The sequence below is a fragment of the Rhamphochromis sp. 'chilingali' genome, assembly GCF_963969265.1.
Source record: "Rhamphochromis sp. 'chilingali' genome assembly, chromosome: 18".
Classification (NCBI taxonomy): domain Eukaryota; kingdom Metazoa; phylum Chordata; class Actinopteri; order Cichliformes; family Cichlidae; genus Rhamphochromis; species Rhamphochromis sp. 'chilingali'.
Window position 1 is genome coordinate 14,954,249 of NC_137945.1, and position 8,418 is coordinate 14,962,666.

An 8,418-nucleotide genomic window follows, 5' to 3' on the forward strand; every position below is an offset into this window, starting at 1 on the left:
GAGGAAGCACACTCACCAGACCAGCAGCTCCATCAGAAGCAGAGTCAGTGCTAGCATTGAACAGTCACATCTCGCTGTTTCTGCCTGATACTGCAAATATATCGTCAGGTTCAGCAAGGCAGAGAGGGTCCCCCATGTTGCACACACTGCCACTCCATTTTGAACCTTGTACAATATAATGAAGTAAGTAAGTATTATATTGCTCACCAAAGCCAATGCATGTTAATGCACAATAGAATTATCCATAGCAGCCTGCGTCTAAATCCAGAAAGTAATGCAATATCACCATTGCTGTATTCCCATATGGAAAAGAAATAGTAAAACCTTCTAAAAAAACTTGCATAAGATGTGGCCTACTTCATATAGTGAATCATATCAGGCTTATATGATTTACTCATGAAAGTGGCCACTTTCTCATTACTTTCATATATTATTTTAGTATCCAAAACATACAAGTTTCATTTATATAATTTTTCAAGGGATCTTATATCTGTTTTCACTCTTGTATGCTTTTTATATAAGTTTCACACAAGACAGATACGAACTTTATAAGATTTATATATATATCTTTTCCATATGGGTTGAACCAGGTGTGTATGGATTTTCTTTTACTTGATGAATACTACTTTATTATCAAATTTGTTGTCAGTCTTTTTTTTTTTTTAATGATGGACTCATCATTTCAGAATTACAAGCAGCCAGTTTGGAAGTTGTGACCTGCTTCAGTGGTTGATCCTGAAGCGCTCGTAAGACTCTAGAAGTTTCTCACATGTGACACTTTTAATATGTTCACAGATAAACACAAGAAAGGAAGCAGATTTATGTTTTGTTTGTTTGTTTTCGGCTGACTTTAATCATCAAATGTCACACCGCTGTTGCCTTTTGCGCAGACACCACACAGCCAGGACTTATTTATGAGGATTTATGAATATGGTGTTGGCACAGCCAGCAGATTTTATGGATGAGTGACTGTGAATGGAAAGCTACTGATACATTTATAAAACGCGTACAGGTGTTACAGTCTTAAGTGCTGTCTTTACCTTTACTCTGACATAGACTACCTTGGACTGTTTTTAGCCCTTTATATGAAGAACTTTCTGGAATTTACTACTGCTTTTAAATCCTACTTCCATCCTGGATTATGTTACGAGCTCAGGTGAATACTGAATGGCAGTGAGTACCACCATATAAAAATAGCTTTTTATAGGTATCTTTTTTCTTTAGATAAACAATGACAGGTGACATTTTGCACTGTGTCATTATTTATTTAACAAAATTAGGCCAAAATATAGTAGCAGTGTGTAAAAAGCTAAGTACACCCCATGATTCACAAGCTTGTAAGACCACCTTTAGCTGCAAGTTGAAAAAAAAAGTTCTGTTTGACTTTTTCAGTCTCTATTATGGTTGTAGAGGAATTTTGGCCAACTAAACTTTATAGTGTTGTTTCAGTTAATTGGGGCTTGTAGGTATTTGTGCACAGCTCTCTTCATGTCTCATCACAGCATTTCAAACAGCTTGAGGTTTGGACCTGGGCTGGACTATTGAGAAGTGGCTGCCATGAATTTGAACAGTAAATAAAAATTTTTAACATGCTAACTGAGGCCTGTAATTTTTGAGTTGTAGCTCTTGTTTTTGGGTTTTTCTTTGGCCTTTTGGCATCAATACACACCTAAATGCTTTCAGACAAACAAACAACCAAAAGTGATGATCGATTAATATTAATCAAATGCATTTCATTAGCAACACCTGGCTGCCACTTAACCCTCTTAATTCCAGTGGGAGTAGTAAGGCTGCCCTTGGCTTTTCACTGGACTGTATATATAGTTTTACCAGGATTCTGAAGAGCCAGAGGTCTGTGATGTGGTATTTGTTCAACCAGGCTCCATAGATCTTCAGACCATGACAGGAGAAAAATAGGGTAATGTAATCGGTGAGCATCATCAATACTGAGGTTATCAGTGTTGGCAGCAACAATCTATACACACAAACACAGACACACAGACACACAGAAAACAGACATTTAAACTGGCCCAAATGACAGTAAATGATACAGCTGATTATCTTGTTTAGAGAATTGGATAACTGTGCTCGTTCACTTACTCTCTGTCATAAAGAAACAGCCATGTAATGTTCAAACAAAGGCTGATTATAATAGAGACATGAAAGCCATGGGGTAGCACTGCTGGCATGGTGTACATCCAGTCATAAGCATTCCTGTGGGGAGCATGGATAATATTGTTAGATAGGGAGAAAGAGTGCAGAAAGAGTGCCTGTGGGGAAACAATCAGACTCATAATACAGCGTGAGAACAATCTGCAATATCTAAAGAGAAAATGACTGCACGGAGGCCGTCTAAATTGCCTCTGGACCAGGTGGGATGATTTTCCACATGCAATTTCTCATATATGAGATAAAAGAATACAAAAATCGAATCATTTCTGGAGTGTGATGCAGTTGCCAAACATTGCAGTCTCATGTGAATTGTATGTGTAAATACAACAAATGGGACATACCTTCTGCAGAGTGCAAGTAAAAAGTATATATACATGGCCAAAACCCAAAAGTATGTGAAATCCCACACAAAAAAAGTCCACTGAGCAGGAGTTATCTGTGTTGTATACTTAAGTGTCACATCCTCTATGCTCTGCTTGAATACAACTGTAGGGAGATAAGCATTGCACTGTTGTAAGCAGTTTGTTATTTTCCCAGTACTATAAGTGAGTTCTTTTTACATGAATGAATTCTTCTGGAAATATTTACCTGATCTGAAACCAAATCCTGAAAGCGAGTTGAACGTGATGGATGCTAAAAAGGTACACAATCCAACCAACATGAGCACCACACGGGCTGGGTTTTGATTTGCCATGCTGTTTTGCTGGAGGGTAAAAGTCCACAAGAGGATAATTGGTCAATTATAAATAATTAACAATGAAATATATATATATATATATTCTCAAATATTTTTTTAAGTAGCCAAATCTACACTTGTGTAGTCTTTCCCATTCCTTCAACAAATGCAGTTAATGTCCTACAGGTCAGAAAATGCCACAAAATAACAGCTTGCCTTGGGTTGATATATATTGTGTCATATCTTTTTATGATGCTGCAGTGAGCGGCAGGTTATCTTTACCTATCATAAAGAGATTGCTGTTAAAGCAGTTAAAAGCAAGTTAAAGAGTAGTGAACAGCTTGTGAAAAGAATGTGCTAGCATAATTGAGGAGAGAGAGTAAAAACAAACAGCGTTAACCTACCTACAAGAAAAAAGCTTGTAAGCACGGATTACAAGCAAACTACAAACATTGGGCTCAATAACATGTTTTCTATGATATGGTATTTGATATTATAACATGATTTTCATTATTCAAACATATGTTTATGCAGATTACATATATATATTTTTTTATTTAATAATTTTTAAGAAACTACACTTCCACTGATTATTTTTTATTACAGTGAGAGTTTTTTTTTCCACATGTAAGTCACTTTAAAGATAAATCAGTGCAGGTTTTGTGTGTGCAGCTTGCTTCCACACAGTGGCACCATTGCATGATACTGTGGCAGTGTTTGAGTGCATACTGTATTGAAGTGCCAGTAACACTATAGCTCATCAGCTCATTGTATATGTAATTAATCTGTAATTGTACGATTTTAAAGGAAAGTACATTTTTGGGGTTATGATGCTGTTTTCATTCCTACTAGAGAAGTGATCCTAAAATTATGACTTTGGTTGAGGCACGGTGCATGGTAGGGTGTAGATGACCAAACTGAGTTAAAAATAAGCAAGCGATCATGGTGACTGCAGTTTTATTATTGATTAAAAGTGTGGGGCATAAATTCTTTTATACTATCAAAATGGGACAGATAACAGGATGAGAGCCACTGGAAAACTGTAACAGGCTATACAGAGTCTATGTGAAGTCAGTTGAACTGAAACGGACTGATTCTTATATAGTGCTTTTTTACTCTCCTGGAGTACTCAAAGCGCTCTATACAACATGCCTCATTCACCCCCACTCATACAAGCACTTCTAAACACAAGTGCAAACTAATCTACATTCACACTCCGATGAACACATCGGAGGGCAACTCCTTGCCCAAGGATATTTGACATGCAGACCAAGGATCGAACCACCAACCTTCCAATGAGTAGCTGATCTGCTCTACCACCTGAGCCACAGCCACCCCATAAAATTCAGTTTAGTTAGGCGACTCTTTTTCACCTTGAATACGACAGTTTTCTACCAAGCAAAGCAACACACAAAGTGTATTTGACAATTTTTACAAACTGTCAAATACACTTTATGTGTTGCTTTGGTTGTGTGTTGACAATTGTAAAAATTGTCAAAAACAGTTTGATATATTCCTTAACTTGTGTGTCATTTTGTGACTGGTGATTTGGGTTTACGTTGTTTATTCTGTATTTTAAGCTACTAAGACTTCAGGAAAGAGCAGTCACTTATCCAACTGCAAAAGCATGGTAGGAGCCGATGCCAATTAACACTGAGTGAGTGGTAGTGGGTACACCTTGGACAGATCACCAGTGTCTCACAGGTCTACTGTACCTGAATTCACAGGTTAACCTTACATGCATGCCTTTGAACTGTGGGAGGAAACCAGCCTAATAGTAAGACTATAGCTGGTAAAATCATATAAAACATGGGTGTTTGTGTCTTTCTGTGTCATTTTTCTGAGGATATAATTATTCTGCAGCCAAGGATTGAGATCGTGGGCAGCCGGACTGTGACACGGCAGCACAGCTGAGGTTAAAGGGAGCACTCAATCCAGGAAAACTCCCCCACCAGATTCCTCACCCGGCACCAGCTGTTGTCTAGTGGTGTGTTCCACTTAACGCTCTGCAATAATTAACGCTGAGTTCCCCCAGCGGAACTTGGATTGCGGGCTTTTATGGACAAACACGTGGAGTCATAAACACAGGTATGCTATTATATATGGAAGACTCACATTTTCTTGATGCTCATGAATACTAACATGACCATCAAGTCCACAGGCTCTTTGTTAAGACACTAAATATACAACTATACTACTTTTTTATGATGCTGTTATCCCACAGTGGGTCTGGATGATTCTTTCAAGTTGACTGAGTGATTGCTGTGACCCGTACTGCTGGCAGAGGACAAGGTCCAATTTGTCGGCTGCTCATCATCTAATGAATGAAATCATATCCAATTACACGCCCGCCATCTTTGATCACTTACATTATGAGAGATATGTGCATGATGGGTTTTATTAAAGATCACTGTCAGCTCAGTAATACATTATGATTCACTTTATGACTCATGTACGTCTTGGCAACAGTGAATTTTCACCCCCTTCTGAATCACACAGCGATTACATCCAAATACTGCTAAATATTAACATACTGTCAACATTTTTTGGGGGGTGCCAGCATGAAAAGCAATTACCTTGGACAGACAGGGAATCAGATAAAAAGAACAGAACAGTTTGTTGCTGGAATTCGTGATCAATCACAGCAAGAAAAAGAAAAAAGTGTGTTTGAAAAGATCTTAAAATTACAGCTATGCATGGCAACAGCTTCCCCAGCATCATTTCTGTTCAAACTAGATTGGACAATTGGGACATTTCTACATGAACCGTTTGGTAATTAGGGACCGTGACTAACAAGCTCTGTGTGTTTGGACCGTTTATCTTCTCGCAGCCCAGGCTATGTGACTTTCACGCTCTATTTATGGACGACATTTGTGGATCCCTCTGGAACCAAGGCGCCTAATGTCACTATTACACTGCCATGACCAATAGCGGTGACTGTGCCAACTAGATTACAAATGAGGATGGCAAAGGACAGCAAAGGTGAGAGTGGAGGATATTAGCCTCCAGATTTAATCAAGACTTACTCAGAGTCCCAGAACTGTAATTTAGCCCTTTATTAGAGAAGTGTTAAAACTGTACACACCATTGAATCTTTAGGAAAGAAAAATAAGATGTTTAAGTCTCTAAAGCTCAGGCTTAAACAAAACTATGAGTTACACCCCAGTGGGGTTTGTTAGGAATCTAAAAATTACTCACTCCTTTTGACCAAGCAGTAGACTCCATGTTTTCTCTGATATAGTTTTCACATGTATCACATTCAGTGTGATAACCCTGCTTTTTTTTTCCACTCACATAAGTCATACGAGAACAGAAACTGAAATGAAATCATTTTGTTCTGGTGGAGTCTGTTCAAATAAAATTTTCATTCTTTTAAAACTATGCTACTGTTGTTTACTGTAAGCCTGCATTATCAGTGAAGATCAAGTTTGGAGACAGATAAAACTCAGGTTGCTTACAGAATAGACTTACAACCTTTCTAAATGCCTGCTGGTTGTGTAACTGATTCATTCTCATAAAATTTGAATTGATAAAAAACAAAACAAAACATTGTAGCAGGTGCCAGTTTGTGGAAGCTGTCCTGTTGCCCAATCATCTTTAATAAAGATGGACATCCCTGTTCTGCCTAGGCATGTTTTATGTATGTTGCTAGAGCCTGTCTGCATAACTAGTATACCAAAGGCAGAGGAGAAGAGAACTCGTGGGTGTTTGCGGCAAATTTTAATTTACATCTGCATCTACACGCTCGTGATATGAAGGATCATACCTATGTTTTATCATTTCATCATGAGATATTATTATGATCTCTTTTACCGAAGAAGCAAACATGCAAAGGAAAGAGACGCGACTGGCACTGGATTAAACGTTACCCTCTTCCTCTTCACATCAAGCATTTTTTTTCTTTTTTTCTTCTTTTTTTTCTTTTTCTGCTCATTCTGTTGGTTTTTGGTTTTTGCCCTTCTCCCCCGTCCCTCTTCTCAGCTGTTTCTCTTTCCCTCTTTCTTTCTCCCCTTCTTTCCCCCAGTCAAGTCTGTCCCATGTTCAGTAAGTGAAAATTAAATAAACAATAAAAGGTGAATCAAATGGACCATTATGGCAAGGCTGGGATGGTCAATTTGGTAAAGTAAATCCGTTGGGCATCTTTCTTTGCCTTTAGACAACAATTCTGATGGCAAAAGAGCCAAACGGGACAGGCAAAAAAAAAAAAAGTTTGATTACCTTCTTACATGACATGAGAGCTTATTTGCTAAGTCCAACAGTGTTACATCTACTTCAAAGAAAGTTTCCCTGGCACCAGCTAACAGAGGGTAACAACAGCAGGTACCGTCAGAAAAGAGACATAAAGTGAGTAAAAAACGTCCTAAATACAGTTAGAATTTATTTAGAACTACAAATTAAATTTCTTTTAGCAATTATTGTTTTTTAATGTCACAATTCCAACACTGCTCCTTTATCCAGGCCTGGACCAGCAAAAGTGACCCGAAATTGGCACTCTGGTGGAGTTACTTTGTGTGTGAGAGTGTGTGTTTATAAGTAGTTTTAAACCTTGTGATCCACAAAACAGCATAACAGTAAAAGAAGAACTGACTGCGTGACAGTCAGTGCGGGAGCAGCGGCTTCGCTCATGCGCGATTCATTTGCCGTTTTAATGCACAGGTGTGAACGTCTCCTGCCCTGATAGCAGCTGGGGGAGGACTATCCTCCGCCTGTGAGCGGCAGCACCGCTGCTTGTTGAGAGTAAGAGCGATACGCGTTTTCACGTCAAAAAGTCGTCATAAATAAGTCTCCAATAATACCAGAGAAAGTCGCCAGATTTGTCGCTAGTCGCTTTTTAGAAAAAAAGTCGCTAAGGGGGTCTGAAAACTCGCTAAATATAGCGACAAAGTCGCTAAGTTGGCAACACTGCTGCAGCACTCGGCCGGGGCGGAGCTCTCTTTGGGCTCCTGCCCTTGGCATGAACACCTGCCACTAATCAATCACCTGTAGCTTAGCACCATTCCCGGACCCTACTAAAGGAGCTCAGAGCCTCTCGTCACTGGAACATTGAATCACCACGTTAGTGAGAATCCCAATTTATAGATTGGTGAATTGTGTCACGCATCGTTAGTGATTGCTGTCCTTCCTGTCTCCAGATCCCCGGACCCTTCCTGTTTCCCCACAATCTGGGGAATTGAGCGTGAGTGAGTTGAGAGCGGAGTGTAAGGAGCGGCTGAGACCCCGCGTGTTTGGAGCATCCGTCCCTTTCCTCTTCTACCCGTGGACGCCCTTCCCCAATCCCTCACTTTTGTAAATAGCACCTGGTGTGTAATAAAGCTAAAAGTCTGAACGCAACCCGCTGCCTGCGCTTGAGTCCAACCCGCTAGCCCCGACACACACAGGTTTTCCTTTATCAGACTTTATCAGACTTTTGACAATATGACTAAATCTGTGCAAAACAATCAAAACTGATATAAGTTTAAGCTTTGTGGTCAGTGCTAATTTGCACATATTAGTAGCCTATGCCAAATCACTGAATAAAGATGACGTTGGCATGCTAATATAAGTATTTAACTTGTTTCATTGTAAACTAT

The 8,418-nt window shown here is 39.2% G+C and overlaps 1 long non-coding RNA gene across 1 annotated transcript; it reads left to right on the plus strand.

Annotated features, from left to right (window-relative positions):
• The first annotated feature begins 4,878 nt into the window (after positions 1-4,878).
• Positions 4,879-8,078, plus strand: LOC308385767. The gene is made up of 3 exons (XR_013969638.1): positions 4,879-4,936; positions 5,679-5,830; positions 7,981-8,078. It is a non-coding gene; the product is annotated as an uncharacterized lncRNA (long non-coding RNA).
• Positions 8,079-8,418: the final 340 nt, after the last annotated feature.